The following is a 13,153-nucleotide window of genomic DNA, read 5'->3' as shown; positions in this document are numbered from 1 at the left end:
TCTTTGCATTCTGTCATGACTGTCTCTGGAATTCAACTTTCTCTGCAGTCTCTTAGGAGTCTACAGGTCAAAAGGAACTCTCAGGCCTCTTGTATCAACACACTGGGAGAGGTTATTCTCTCTGGAGTTGTTCAGATGGGAAGAGGCGACTTGAAAAGTTCTGCTCATGGGAAATAAGGAGCCCTTTTTTCATTTTAATTTTTATGAACTTAGCTGTAAGGAATCCTGAGCTAACTTTTCAAAATGTCCTGCCTTCACTCTTCTAAGCTCAGGTTCTGAAGCAAATACTTGCTTATTCAGACCTGGTTGGTTGTTCTCACTCTAATCAAATCCTTTAGGATCCTCATTTTTAAGAGCAGAGATGGTCTGAAGTTAGTTTTGATCTCCCTGAGCAGACTGTTCCTGGGACACACATACTGACGTATGTTAATTGTGGGTCATGGGGAGTAGCAAAGTATGTATAACAAAGAGGAATTGACAATGGTAACACTGTAATGCAGGTGGTCCCTAGACAATTTAGAGTGGTGAAGGAGAGTAGTGAACTTGGATCCAGTCTGGATTGATAATGAATTCAATAAACAAAATCTGGTGAATGCAAACTTAGAAATAGAATATTCTGGGAAGCGATGAGCCTCAAAGTCAAATGGATAGCAAGCAGTTTTATTTTTCCAGAATGGAATGACATACGTTGAAACAAGACCCCAACCAATTACTTAGGTGTAGGAAAATGGCCCATCTTTTCCAGATTGTGGGATAGCTAGAATTAGATAGACTATTAAAGAACTAGCAAGTCAGGCTGGGATTCAGGGAAGACCTCTCATTCCAGTAATATATTGTAATATGAGCCAGGATGTATTATTCAGAGCCTAGTCAGAACCTTCAGGAAATTGGTTCCACTGATATGAAAATGCTGAAAAAGCGAAAAGCAACCAGTAGGTACTGGGGGTGGGGGTGGGGGTTGATGGGGACAGTAAGAAGCAATTTCCATCCCTTGAGGAACGAAGGGGGAAGGAGAAGTAGCCAGAACTAGGATCTCCTAGAATGGACCGCCAGGAGCTATTCCCAGGGTTTCTGGTCATAAGATTGGACAGATATGGTAGAAAATGGTGTGAATGCATTTGGTAAGTATACCCTAGACATAATAGGAATGGTTAAGCACAGATTAAAAGTAAATCTAGGCTTCACTTGCTCTTGAAATGAGGATCTCAAGAGATTTTGTCAGTATTAGAACCAATGTACAGTACTGAACCAGTGGAAGATGAAGCACCTTCAGAACCTCATCTTAGAAGAGTTGAGGCAGGGAATATCTTGAAAATTTGGCATTGGATGATGAAGAACATTATATGTTCATCTAAGATACATGAGATGACAAAAAGGCAGAACATAGAAAAGGGGCTAGGCAAGGTACCTGGAAAATGCTTTTATGCAGGCATTTAGAGCAATCAGAAAAAGAGAGAAAATATGGTCAGAAAGGTAACAATTGGTCCAAAAAACACAGGTTCTAGGAAGACAAAGGAGAAAAGAATTTAAGCAGTGGGGCAAGGTTAATAAGTTCCCTAGAAAAGTTAGAGGAGAATTGAGAAAATGCCATTGCATTTGGTATCCTTGTTTTGATTGTCAACCTTTGGAAAGAAAGTTTCCATGGAGTAATGAGGACAAAATCTATTTCCCTGGTTTGACAAAGGATTATGGTGTAGAAAATGTAAGCAGTTTATGTCGACTTCTCTTCTGAGGAACTAACTGTGATAGAAAGGAGAGAAGAGGGTGAGAATTTGAAAACAAGCAGTGTCAATGAAAGCCATGAGAAAGATTGATCACATGTGTAATCTGAGGAAAATGATATATTTGAAATAAAGAATATAAGCATTCCAAAAAAAAAAAAGAAAGGAATTAAGTATAGGATAGAAAGATGCCAAAAAACAACAATCCATCAATGGCTCAAACCTAAATTTATTCTCCCAAGAAACTGTGGAGCTATGCCTTTGGTGGAGGTAGTTAGGGATCCTTATTAAATATCCCAGCAAATCACTCTCTTTTTACCTGGAAAGAGCAGAAAGTTGACCTACCTTCTAGGGAGATCCCCAGGTGTTACCATGGAGGGAAACTCTTTCTCCCCACCTGGTCGAAAAATTAAAATACATGCAGACAGAATAAATATAATCATCTCATTCTTGAGCAACTTTTGTTAGCTGTTTTCTTCTCAAGTCATTCAAATCCAGCAACTGTCCTGACCAGCCCGGCGAAACTACTCTTGCAAAGTCATCAGTGATTTTCATGTTACGAAAGTCAATAGAGGGTTTTCTGTCTTCAGCTCATCAGAAGCATTGGTTTACCACTCTCTCCTAGCTTCTATGACAACACTCTTCTGGTTCTCCTTCTACCTAGAGCTTTCCCTCCCCTCCCTTCCCTTTCCCTCCTCTCCACTACCTGGTCTCATTCTTTGTCTTTTTAATAACTCATCACTTTCTACCCAAATCTTAAATGTTGGAATTCGTTGGTACGTTGTCCTAGGCTCTATTCTAAGACGTGGCTTTAAATACTGTTATAAACCAATAAAGATTATAAATACCTTTAGATGCCATTTATATATAACAACTCCAACCCAGGTCTTTCCTCTGAGTTCCAGCTATAAGACTTACTTAATATCTCCAGCTAGGTGTTCACATTAGCACCCTAACTTCCCATCCCCTCAAAACTGTTTCTTTCCAGCTTTTCCTATCTCAGTAAAGGGCATCATTATTCACCAGGTTGTTTAAGCCAGACACCTAGAAGTCATGCTGGATTCTTCCTTAACAACTCCCAGATCCAATTCAATAGCAAATATTAATTTCTCCTCCAAAATGCAGTTAAATAAAAATGTCTGACTTCTATTCTTTTTCTTTCCACTGCCATCACCATCTCACACTGTGACTATTGCAATGATGATCTAACTAGTCTAACTGTGTCAGGTGGATTTTGGCTTCAACTTATAGGACGCTCAATTCAAAAGGTTTAAATAATGAGGATATTTATTATCTTGCATTACAAAATATTCATAGATTGAGCATTCCCTAGGTTTTCAAATTAGTAGCTCAAATATGCCATTAAAGAGTGGATCTCCTTCTCTTTTACTGCTTTGTTCCCATGGGGCTTAGGGAATCAAGGGGAACCAATGCAAACCTGAAATTCATGCTGCTTGCTGTGTCATAAGAAAGTACTTTGTCTCTGACCCAGGATTCTTATGTCTTCTGCCAGCCTCCAAGAAACTGGCAGTCTAACTTGTGAGCTTGCAAGAAGGGCAAGATCTCAGATCCCTTCACAGGTTATGACCCCTAGAGTCCCTGTTACCATGCACTTGTAGTTATACTTCTGTTATTCCTTGTGGAATTATTCTCTGATGCTGGCAACTTGCTTGAACTACCTCTGCAACCATGCCCTGTCCACACCTGCTAAACAGGACTTTCTCCAGGTCCTGAATCTCATGACCAACTTCCAACACCTGCCCCAAATTTTCAGGCAGGCAAAATTCCGGACAAGTCCTGCCCAAGCTGCTCCACAATATCATTTTATTAACCAAATTACATCATAACTAAGTTATTAACATATTACTAATGAGGATACCCTGGCATCCAAATATAATCATTAAGTGGTCCAATGTCCACATTTGAAACTTCATCGCTGTGGGTGGTCTTGTTAAAGAAAAACAGAAAGCCAGTTACCTTCTCTGACCCACAGTCCTCTGGTTTTGTTAAACATTCATGAATTGTGATTGGACTACAAGATGGATGTAAAGCCAGGGCCAGCCTCTGAGGCCACACAGACAGCTTGGAAAATGCAACACAACCGTGTTAATTGAATTAAGGGGAGAGAATGTTGCCATCACCACTTTGTCATACATATTCCAGACACAGCGCAGAGCTTCCCAGATGTCCAGAACAGATGTCACACAAGCAATGGTGTCATAATCATGTGAAATCATTTGTGTGCAAACTGCTTAACAATTAATACTAGGGCAGTGATAGCTTGTGTAGTCATTAAGGTTACAGGTCTAAATGAAATTGTCATCTTCTTAGAGTTTGCTTCGTATCTAATAGCAATACTCATCAAAGAGATGAGAATATTAATTACAATTAGAAAAATGGCACCTCACATTTACCTTACTTTATAAGTTACAAAGCTCTTTTCACATTAGCTGTTATACGTTAGCCTCACAACTCTTTGAGACGAGTGTTCTTAACTCCATTTTATAACAAAAAAAAAGGAGGCTCAACTCTAGAACTTAGCAATTTGACAAAGCTCAGCAAAAACACACTTAAGATCTATGCATTTTAAATATGCACATTTTCCATCAAAATAAAAAATGGTAAGCAAATATTCAACTCTAGTTAATGCTATATATGCTGAAGTATTTAGGGGAAGTATACTAATATCTGCAAATTTACTTTGAAATCCATCAAAAATGTAAGTGGATCAGTGGATGGATAGAGTGATGGATACATGAATAGATATGTGATAAAGAAAATGTTAATGATTAAGTTTAAGTGGTGGGATTATGGGTGTTCACTGTAAAAGTCTTTAAGCTTTGCCGTTTGTTTGAACATTTTCATAAAATGTTTTGGAGAAAACTGGAGGCTTAAAGAAATTAAATGACTGTCTTCATGTTACAACCTGAGGCTGGACTGAGACCCAAATCCAGTTCATCTGATCCTAATTGCCATGCCTAACATGAGCATTTTAGAAAAGTTATTATTGTTCAGTGTTTAAGGGAAAGCAGTAGCGCAAATAAGCACTAAATTCTGGTTAACTAAGAGCTCTGCAAAACCAGGGTGATCTGCCATAAAAGGGATGATATGTAAGTAAGTAGAATTCATTTTTAAATCCCGTACTGATTCATCTCGGAGAGTTTTGTCCCCTTTATAGTAGTCCCTTTGGGGTGTTTGACATTTATGGTAATGATGCTGTCTTGCTCAGAGCATTGTTGCCCCTCTTAAGGGAGCACATTCATAACTTAAGATACCTCATGTATTCTCAGTGATGACAAACCTTTGTCCAAAGGTTTAAAAAGGTTAAAGGTTTAAAGATTAAAAGATCCAAATGTCAGCAGAAGCCCAGTCAGGTGAATGAAACTCAAGGTTTACAATGTCATTTCTGTGCAAAGCTAACAAGTAACTACAGGGCATTGGATACTTTTTTGGTTAGTTCGTTGGTTAATTTTGTATTTTAAAATGAGGTAGCCCTCTAAACTAACAAAACTATTTTTCTTGTATGACACAAAAATTATCTCTGAAACCTAGTCTGTGCCAGGACAGGTCAATGGCAGCATCCTTCCTGTGCCTCCCCCATCCTAGCACTTACCAGCCCTCATGTCAGCCACATGTTTAACAGCTGGCTCCTCCAATAGACTGGACATTTCGAAAGCATGGAGAACCTAGAAGCTGTCTCACCATACCCCCCAATGCAGTGCCTTTGTTTTTATTTATGAACAATTATTAAAGAGTGAGTCAATGAATGAGTAAGTCAACCGATGGACTGATCATGTCGACCGATTTGAAAACTGACCTGACCATATCTTGAGTATATCTGGCCTAGTATTTCCACTGCAGTTTAATTTGTTTGGTATGATGTCCCATACATGGAATTCTGTGCAGTAACTGAAAAGTAGCAACACCATATGTAGAGGTAACAGGTTTTCTGTGGATTTTTTTTTCTGCCTTTTAATTACCATTAATACTTCTTGGCTACCATTCTTGAGTTCTCTAAGTAGACAGTTTCATCTATCATAAAAAGAAATCTTACTTTTCTATATTTGCCTCTTTTATTTTTTCCTTTCTCTACACTTTCTCTATTTCTGCTATACATCCCACTAAGATAAGTAACAAGGTAGCCTGGACCCCTCAGTCTTGTCACTTTCAACTTTTCTACTAAATATAATGGTAACTCTTGGGCTAAGTATATAGTGTTTATTGTGGCCATTAATAAATTTGTCTTTAATACACTTTTAGAGTTTTACTGATGAATGGATTCTGAGTGTTATTGGATTTCTTCTCACTATCTTTTAAGCTAGTGATATGCACTGTTTTATGTTACTGGCTACTGTGAGGAAGTAGCCAAGATCTACTATGTATTTTGCTGCAATGAAAATAATAATATGTACTCTCCAGATTACTGTGAAGTTGGGAGAATACTGACAAGCAGATCACCTGAAAGTGCTGGTTACACGGTAGATGCCGGTGAAAGATTCCCATTGCCTTTCTTGGATTTTGCTCAGCTCTAGAGAACTGTGTCAGCTCCTCCCCAGGCGTCTGGGCACATTCTGTCCCCAGGTCCTGCCCCTGCTTAGGTATTGTCTTTGCATTTCCATTTCCTGGTTTGGCATATCTCTGGGTCCTGGAGTTCCTCATCTTCCTTCATCCCTGGCTCAGAGTTGGCTTCTTTTCAGACTGTGGCTCTGGCTCTGGCTCTGGCCGTGCTGGGACTTAGCTCCTCCTCTGCTTACATACAGGCCCTTCCCCCAACCCCACTCCCACACTACCTTCCCGCCTCCAACCATGGATCTCCCTAGAACTCTCCACCCCCACACCTCTGTGCTGCTGCCACTTGACATCAGACACCAAGAGTGGCTTCTTGCCAGACATGCCTACTGGGTTTAAACCCTTGGGTTTGACAATAAAAAAGAGAGAGGAATTGTTTACAACAAGAAGTTAGGCCAAAAAATGAATTTTAGAGATTAATTTGAGATTGATGATGGCACCCCCATAAAACCATTCCTTAGGAAATCTGAACAAAATGAGTGAAGACTCATTAGTTGTTCTCATTGAGGCTGGGCCCCAGGATTCTGACCTTGATTCAGGATCAGGGGATCCTGATCTTGATTCAGGATCAGGAAATTCACTTCTGTGGGGGTGCCCTGGTCCGTCCTGGCTTCCAGCTGACCGTGGGCCAGCTGCTTCCACAGCAGGAGAAATGTCCTCCGTGATGCTGGGGGCCCATGACCTGAGGTAGGGGGAGAGATTCCAGCAGACGTGTTCCATACGGACCATCCGTGAGAATGGCTGACCCCCACCTGGATGACTTGCTGCTGCAGCTGGACTGTGAAGCTGACCTCCCCAGCGGTGTGGTGCTGGGGTCGCTGCACCTGCAGAATGCCACAGTGGGAGCATGCACCAGGTGCCAGGTGGCTGCTAGGGGGACCCAACAGAGAGGGAGGCACCTCTCATGCTTCCCAGGGGTTGTCAATGTGAGGGTGACCCCTGAGGTGGAAAAATTCATTAAAAATGAATGATTTCTCAAAACCACTATAGGCAACTCCCAGGTACAAAGCCTAGTTGAATGCCACTTTTTAAGAACCAATTTAGCCCTGAGTTAAAGGTGGTGGAAATCTTCATCCTACTTGCAAATCAGCTGCGGTGCTTTAGCCAACTTCTGCAGTGTTCTACGTTCTACTAAAGCTTACACTGAAAATGCTTAGTTAACAAATGCACTTTATCAATACAATACAGATAAGTGTTCACCTACTATTTACAGGCAACAGCTAGGCAACCCACTGTGTTTCCTTCAACATTTTAGCTACTGAGCTGTTAGAAGTCTGTATTATAGTAAAAAAACAAACAAAACAGAACAAAAAAACTTATTTTTTACTCAGGTTTCTGATATAACCATTTTATATCCCTCCTCTTTTACCTTCTTGGTCTTGTCATTTTATTCTTGCATTATTATGTAAAAACAAAAAATCTTGTCATTTTATTCTGGCATTATTATGTAAAAACAAACAATGACTTGGGGTCTTCATTGTGTTGCTTTTGTAGATACTGTTTTTAAAAAGAAGGAAAAAAAGTAATTTTCACTTTTTCTTTCCTTATAGAAAGGCTAGCAAGGCCTTAGGATTTGAGTTCCAAAGTTTACTGTCTTTAGGAGAGTTTGTAATTATTTTCGTATTTCAAGGACTAAAGCTCTAAATAACCCACCCACCCCACTGCTGTGCCGCCCCAAAGCTGTGTTTGAAAATGCTCAGCACTTTTGAAAAAGGCAAAAAAGTAGATGAGCATCTGGACTGGAGACTTGTGCTTTGACCGATAAGGAGAAAAGACAGAGTAAGTGGTATTGCATTTCCAAGCCCTCAGAACTGGGAGACAAGAGAGGGGACTATGGGTAGTAGACACCGGTAAACACCTGTAGACTCCAGTAACCCCTCCTGCATAGCACCCCAAAGGTGGTAGGTCCTCAGATAATGGTGACTGTATGCATACCAAGTGCCTTGGTCCTGTCAACTGAAGAATGACCAGGCTCATAGATTTGGAAAGGAGAGCTTTATTACTCATAAAGGGTTGCAGCCTGCAAGGTGGCCATTCTAACATACTGGGAAAGCATAACTTCTGGCAGAAGCCAGAAACAGACAGACACCTGGAAGGCAGGGGCAAAGGGAACAGGAACAGAGTGGCTAAAACATGCACATGTGCAATTGAGCTTCACGCCCCTTCATGAGTCACATGTGCAAAAAATGGCAGCATTAGCATGATCTAAGGGTGGAGTTTCTGGCCATTTGACATTAAAAAGTGAAGCAGAGAACATGATAATCATCACTGTGCCTCCTCCATAGACTAGACAGAACTAATCTGGGGTTGGAGATCACTTATCAGGAAGGAATGCTGGCTCGTTGTTGTGTTGTCAAAACCACAAAGTGGAGGGGCAGCATTAGGCAGCTGGTGGGTATCAGCTTGAGTCTTCCCCGAGGGCTGGTTTCTGTTAAACCCTTAGGGAAGGAAGTCTAATAGTGGTTAGCCAACGAGGGAGTTTAAGGAGGCATGTTCAACCTCCCATCCCACCGTGGCTGGGAACTCAGCTTCCAAGGTTTCCCTGGGGTCTTCTTGGCCAAGAGGGGGTCTGTTCAGTCTGTAGGGGGACTGAGAATTTTTTTTTTATTCTCATCCTGAAAAATAGCAGAGTGTCTACATGGTAGAGCCTGGCATGAAAGAACAAGCTGCTGTAGGGGTATCTCTGCAATCCTCATTAAACATCAGAGCCCACGAGACAGGTTGGATTATTTCTGAAGCTAATCATACAGTAACACAGTCCATCAACTGCGAACCAGACTCTTTCCTGTGTTGCTGGAACAGAGTTCTATAAGCTAACAGAGGTAAGGAAAATACACAAATTAATATTTGATTTTGTATGTCTTACAAAATCTTGCTCAAAGACAGATTTTACTTGCTATTTGGAAAAAGAAAAACTAAGATTTCTTTCATTCAAGTGGTTCAGCAATTCACGCTTATATAACTGGATTTATCTTTTATTTTATGCACACTATATGATATTGTAAATTACCATACAATCCTTTTAGGACATACATAAACTGTAAATAAGTAGAAGATAAGCAAGTTTGAATGCTTTACTTGTATCTCCCCAGAATTTCTAAGGCATTCAGTTTATGAGGCTTTGACTTGCAAATATAATGCATAGTTCAACTTCTTGATCTAAGGGACAAAACTTCACTCAGGCAGAGGGATAACAAAGCTTCAGCTTTCCATTTCTATCATTGCCTCTTTACTCAATATTTTCTCAAAAAGGGGAGGTCCCAAGATGACCGAATAAGAACAGCTCCAGTCTACAGCTCCCAGTGTGAGCAATGCAGAAGACAGGTGATTTCTGCATTTCCAGCTGAGGTACTGGGTTCATCTCACTGGGGCTTCTCAGACAGTGGGTGCAGCCCATGGAGTGTGAGCCGAAGCAGAGCGGGGCATTGCCTCACCCGGGAAGCACAAGGGGTCAGGGAATTCCCTTTCCTAGCCAAGGGAAGCCGTGACAGATGGTATCTGGAAAATTGGGACATTCCCACCCTAATACTGCATTTTTCCAATGGTCTCAGCAAACACCACACTAGGAGATTATATCCCATGCCTGGCTCAGATGGTCCCATACCCACAGAGCCTCACTCACTGCTAGCACAGCAGTCTGAGTTTGAACTGCAAGGCAGCAGCGAGGCTTGGGGAGGCGGGTCTGCCGTTGCTGAGTCTTGAGTAGGTAAACAAAGTGGCCAGGAAGCTTGAACAGTGTGGAGACCACCCCAGCTCAAGGAAGCCTGCTTGCCTCTGTAGACTCCACCTCTGGGGGCAGGGCATAGCTGAACAAAAGGCAGCAGAAACTTCTGCAGACTTAAACGTCCCTGTCTGACAGCTTTGAAGAGAGTAGTGGTGCTCCCAGCACAGAGTTTGAGTTCTGAGAACGGACAGACTGCCTCCTAAAGTGAGTCCCTGACCCCTGAGTAGCCTAACTGGGAGACACCTCCCTACTGGACACCTCATACATCCAGGTGCCCCTCAGAGACGAAGCTTCCAAAGGAAGGATCAGACAGCAACATTTGCCATTCTGCAATATTTGCTGCTCTGCAGACTCGGCTGGTGATACCCAGGCAAACAGCATCTGGAGTGGACTCCAGCAAACTCCAACAGACCTGCAGCTGAGGGTCCTGACTGTTAGAAGAAAAACTAACAAACAGAAAGGACATCCACACCAAAACCCCATCTGTACGTCACCATCATCAAAGACCAAAAGTAGATAAAACCACAAAGATGGGAAGAAACCAGAGCAGAAAAGCTGAAAATTCTAAAAATCAGAGCGCCTCTTCTTCTCCAAAGGAACGCAGCTCCTCGCCAGCAACGGAACAAAGCTGGACAGAGAATGACTTTGACGAGTTGAGAGAAGACGGCTTCACACAATCGGTAATAACAAACTTCTCCAAGCTAAAGGAGGATGTTCGAACCCATTGCAAGGAAGCTAAAAACCTTGAAAAAAGATTAGACCAATGGCTAACTAGAATAAACAGTGTAGAGAAGACCTTAAATGATCTGATGGAGCTGAAAACCATGGCACAAGAACTACGTGACACATGCACAAGCCTCAGTAGCCGATTCCATCAAGTGGCAGAAAGGGTATCAGTGATTGAAGATCAAATGAATGAAATGAAGCCAGAAGAGAAGTTTAGAAAAAAAAAGAGTAAAAAGAAATGAACAAAGCCTCCAAGAAATATGGGACTATGTGAAAAGACCAAATCTACGTCTGATTAGTGTACTTGAAAGTGATGGGGAGAATGGAACCAAGTTGGAAAACATTCTTCAGGATATTATCCAGGAGAATTTCCCCAACCTAGCAAGGCAGGCCAACATTCAAATTCAGGAAATACAGAGAACGCCACAAATACAGAGAACGCCACGAAGATAGTCCTCGAGAAGAGCAACTCCAAGACACATAATTGTCAGATTCACCAAAGTTGAAATGAAGGAAAAACTGTTAAGGGCAGCCAGAGAGAAAGGTCTGGTGACCCACAAAGGGAAGCCCATCAGACTAACAGTGGATCTCTCGGGAGAAACTCTACAAGCCAGAAGAGAGTGGGGGCCAGTATTCGACATTCTTAAAGAAAAGAATTTTCAACCCAGAATTTCATACCCAGCCAAACTAAGCTTCATAAGTGAAGGAGAAATAAAATCCTTGACAAACAAATGCTGAGAAATTTTGTCACCACCAGGCCTGCCTTACAAGAGCTCCTGAAGGAAGCACTAAACGTGGAAGGGAACAACTGGTACCAGCCACTGCAAAAACATGCCAAATTGTAAAAGAACATCAATGCTAGGAAGAAACTGCATGAACTAACAAGCAAAATAAACAGCTAACATCATAATGACAGGATCAAATTCACACATAACAATATTAACCTTAAATGTAAATGGACTAAATCCTCCAATTAAAAGACACAGACTGGCAAATTGAATAAAGAGTCAAGACCCATCAGTGTGCTGTATTCAGGAAACCCATCTTACGTGCAGAGACACACAGCAGCTCAAAATAAAGGGATGGAGGAAGATCTACCAAGCAAATGGAAAACAAAAAAAGCAGGGGTTGCAATCCTAGTCTCTGATAAAACAGACTTTAAACCAACAAAGATCAAAAGAGACAAAGAAGGCCATTACCTAATGCTAAAGGGATCAATTCAACAAGAGGAGCTAACTATCCTAAATATATATGCAGCCAATACAGAAGCACCCAGATTCATAAAGCAAGTCCTTAGAGACCTACAAAGAGACTTAGACTCCCACACAATAATAATGGGAGATTTTAACACCCCACTGTCAACATTAGACAGATCAACGAGACAGAAAGTTAACAAGGATATCCAGGAATTGAACTCAGCTCTGCAGCAAGCAGACTTAATAGACACCTACAGAACTCTCCACCCCAAATCAACAGAATATACATTCTTCTCAGGACACATCGCACTTATTCCAAAACTGACCACATAGTTGGAAGTAAAGCACTCCTCAGCAAATGTAAAAGAACAGAAATCGCAACAAACTGTCTCTCAGACCACAGTGCAATCAAACTAGAATTCAGGATTAAGAAACTCACTCAAAACTTCTCAACTACATGGAAACTAAACAACCTGCTCATGATTGACTACTGGGTACATAACAAAATGAAGGCAGAAATAAAGATGTTCTTTGAAACCAATGAGAACAAAGACACAAATATACTAGAATCTCTGGGACACATTTAAAGCAGTGTGTAGAGGGAAATTTATAGCACTAAATGCCCACAAGAGAAAGCAGGAAAGATCTAAAATTGACACCCTAACATTACAATTAAAAGAACTAGAGAAGCAAGAGCTAATAAATTGAAAAGCTAGCAGAACGCAAGAAATAACTAAGATCAGAGCAGAACTGAAGGAGATAGAGACATAAAAAACCCTTCAAAAAATCAATGAATCCAGGAGCTGGTTTTTTGAAAAGATCAACAAAATTGGTAGACTGCTAGCAAGACTAATAAAGAAGAAAAGAGAGAAGAATCAAATAGATGCAATAAAAAATGATAATGGGGATATTGCCACCGATCCCACAGAAATACAAACTACCATCAGAGAATACCATAAAAACCTCTATGCAAATAAACTAGAAAATCTAGAAGAAATAGATAAATTCCTGGACACATACACCCTCCCAAGACTAAACCAGGAAGAAGTTGAATCCCTGAATAGACCAATAACAGGCTCTAAAATTGAGGCAATAATTAATAGCCTACCAACCAAAAAAAGTCCAGGACCAGATGGATTCACAGCCGAATTCTACCAGAGGTAGAGGAGCTGGTACCATTCCTTCTGAAATTATTCCAATCAATAGAAAAAGAGGGA

At 41.1% G+C, this 13,153-nt stretch overlaps 1 non-coding gene across 1 annotated transcript; it reads left to right on the top strand.

Moving 5' to 3' along the window:
- Nucleotides 1-6,714: 6,714 nt before the first annotated feature.
- On the top strand, nucleotides 6,715-6,807 carry LOC112205275 (small nucleolar RNA SNORD116). Its single transcript, XR_002939176.1, has one exon. It is a non-coding gene; the product is annotated as a small nucleolar RNA SNORD116 (small nucleolar RNA).
- The last annotated feature ends 6,346 nt before the right edge of the window (nucleotides 6,808-13,153 follow it).

This window comes from Pan troglodytes, chromosome 14, assembly GCF_028858775.2.
Source record: "Pan troglodytes isolate AG18354 chromosome 14, NHGRI_mPanTro3-v2.0_pri, whole genome shotgun sequence".
Taxonomy (NCBI): Eukaryota; Metazoa; Chordata; class Mammalia; order Primates; family Hominidae; genus Pan; species Pan troglodytes.
The sequence above is the reverse complement of the archived record's forward strand: the minus strand, read 5'-3'. Positions and strand labels throughout refer to the sequence as shown.